Below are 3,452 nucleotides of genomic sequence, written 5' to 3' on the forward strand. Positions count from 1 at the left end.
TATTGCTATTATTGCAGTAATTCTCAAGAGTATCATTATAATTATGACTTTATCATTATCATCAAAATTATCATCATTATTGTCAATAATAAAGGAATCATCATGGAAATCATCATAATTACATGGATTAATGTTAAAATCCTCATGATTACCATTAAAAAGCAAAAAGGGTTTTTTTTTTCGACGTTTCTCTCAAATGGCTAGATTTTGCCGTTTTTTCGACTTTTGGGATTTTATTACTTCAGGCCTTTATTTCATTATAAATGGACTGAATGATCATTATTATCATCATTATTATCATTACTGTCATCATTTTTATGATTATCATTATAGTATGTTAGATGCAGTATGTTGGTACAATCTTAATTCAAGGGTATCAGAATAACTTCTGTGTAGTTCCACATTTATTTTCGTTACAGCCTAGTCACAAGAAGCATTCGAACTGAAAACAACAAGCCCGTATAAGAAACCAATAACGCACAATAGAGATGAACATGAATTTGAATATAAAACAAAACAACATACAGGAGATGCAAAATCTATATAAGAAGAGCATTAGCACATTGCGAAATATGAAAATCAGAATTTGACAAACATTATCCTATTATTGAAAGAACATAAAATCTTCACAAGGCATTTCCATTTAAAGCAAAACATCAGAAAATAAAAGGGGTTGGCTGTGGAACAACTACCACTGAACATATCACAAAACACTACCTTTGGGGGGGGCCGCGGCGCTGAACAACAAAGTATAATAATCTTAGATATACACACTGTTAACACTCACTTTGTATCCCAATAAAGACTGCAAACCAACTTCATAAAATCCACTCCACGGTCGTTGTCACTCAAAATAAAAGGATGGAAAAAGGCATTTGGCCCACCCAGTACAGATAGCAGTTGCCTTGGTTTATCTTTTGGCGGGAAGCTGCAAGAGTTGACACAGCGATATAACACGCAAAGGAGTATGGGTTGTGGCGCTCGGTTTGAACGACTTTCCTTGGATACTTACCAACTAAATCAGATTTTGTTTCGCTTTAAGAAATCAAATACTTAAAATTGCGCATTATTCTACCTAATCATTATCAATATGATTATTATTACTATTATCATCATTATTGCAGTTATAATAATTATTGCTAATTATTATTGCTATTTTTATCATTATAACTATTCATATAATGAAAATAGCAATAATGATGATCTTGGAAATAATAATGACAATAATAATAATTATAATGACAATGATAATGGTGTTATTATTATTTCTATTGCAATTATTAGTATGGAAATTATTGGAATAGAGTAAATTATTGCTATTATTGCAGTACTTATCAAGATTATCATTATAATTAAGACCTTATCATTATTATCATTATTATTGTAATTATCATTGTCATTATCATCATAATTATCATCATTATTGTCAATAATAAAGGATTCATCATGGAAATCATCATAATTACCTGAATTAATGTTAAAATCCTCATAATTACCATTAAAAAGCGAAAAGGATTTTTTCTGACGTTTCTCTCGAAAAGGTTGAAATACGCTAGATTTTACCGTTTTTTCGACTTTTGGGAATTTATTACTTCTGGCCTTTATTTCATTATAAATGGACAAAATAATAATTATTTTCATCATTATTATCATTACTGTCATCATTTTTATGATTATTATCACGAGAAGTCATTATGATCATGATTATCATTATTATAATCATTATTATTGCAGTTATAATAATCATTATGCTAATTATTATTGCTATTTTTATCATTATAACTATTTACATAATGATAATAGCTATAATGATGATCTTAGAAATAATAATAATAATAATAATTATAATTGCAACAGATAATGATGCTATTCCTATTGCCATTATTAGTATGGAAATTATTGGAATAGAGTTAATTATTGCTATTATTCCAGGAATTATAAAGATTATTATAATTATGACTTTATCATTATCATTATTATTATCATGTCATTATCATCATAATTATCATCATTATTATCAATAATAAAGAAATCATCATGGAAATCATCATGATTACCTGAATTAATGTTTAAATCCTCATAATTACTCTCATAGTTTCTCTCAAAAGGCTGTAATACGCTAGATTTTACAGTATTTTTCAATTTTGGGGATTTTATGACTTTTGGCCATTATTTATTATAAATGGACTGAATGATAATTATTATCATTATTATCATTATTGACATTTTTTTATTATTATCATTATAGTCATCATCATCATGATTATCATTATTATTATCATCATTATTGCAGTTATAATAATTATTATGGAAATGATTATTGCTATTTTTATCATTATAACTATTTATATAATGATAATAGCAATAATGATGATCTTAGAAATAATAATGACAATAATAATAATTATAATGACAATGATAATAATGTTATAATTATTTCTATTGCCATTATTAGTATGGAAATTGTTGGAATAGAATTAATTATTGCTATTATTGCACTACTTCTCAAGATTATAATTATAATTATGACTTTATCATTATTATCATTATTATTGCCATTATCATTGTCATTACCACCATAATTATCATCATTATTGTCAATAATAAAAGAATCATCATGGAAATCATCATAATTGCCTGAATTAATGTTAAAATCCTCATAATTACTATTAAAAAGCGAAAAGTTTGCTTTCCATGCTTCCCTCAAAAGCCTGTAATATGCTAGGATTTTGCCATTTTTTTCTACGCTTGGGATTTTATAACTTCTGGTCTTTATTTCATTATAAATGGACTGAATGATAATTATTATCATTACTGTCATCCTTTTTATGATTATTATCATTATAGTCATTATCATCATGATTATCATTAATATTATCATCATTACTGCAGTTATAATAATTATTATGCTAATTATTATTGCTATTTTTATCGTTATAACTATTTATATAATGGTAATAGCAATAATGATAATCTTAGAAATAATAATGACAATAATAATAATTATAATGACATTGTTATATATATTATTATTTTTTCTATTGCCATTATCAGTATGAAAATCATTACTATTATCGCAGTAATTATCAAGATCATCATTATAATTATGACTTTATCAATATTATCATTATTATTGCCATTATCATTGTCATTACCACCATTACAATATCATCATTATTGTCAATAATAAAAGAATCCATCATGGAATTCATCATAATTGCCTTGAATTAATGTTAAAATCCTCATAATTACTATTTAAAAGCGAAAAGGGCTTTTTTCGACGTTTCTCTCAGAAGGCTGTAATATGCTAGATTTTGCCTTTTTTCGGACTATTGGGATGTTATTACTCTTGGCTTTATTTCATTATAAATGGACTGAATGATAATTATTATCATCATTATTATCATTACTGTCATTTTTATGATTATTATCATTATTATTATCATCATTAT

This window comes from Penaeus vannamei, chromosome 30, assembly GCF_042767895.1.
Source record: "Penaeus vannamei isolate JL-2024 chromosome 30, ASM4276789v1, whole genome shotgun sequence".
NCBI classification, from domain to species: domain Eukaryota; kingdom Metazoa; phylum Arthropoda; class Malacostraca; order Decapoda; family Penaeidae; genus Penaeus; species Penaeus vannamei.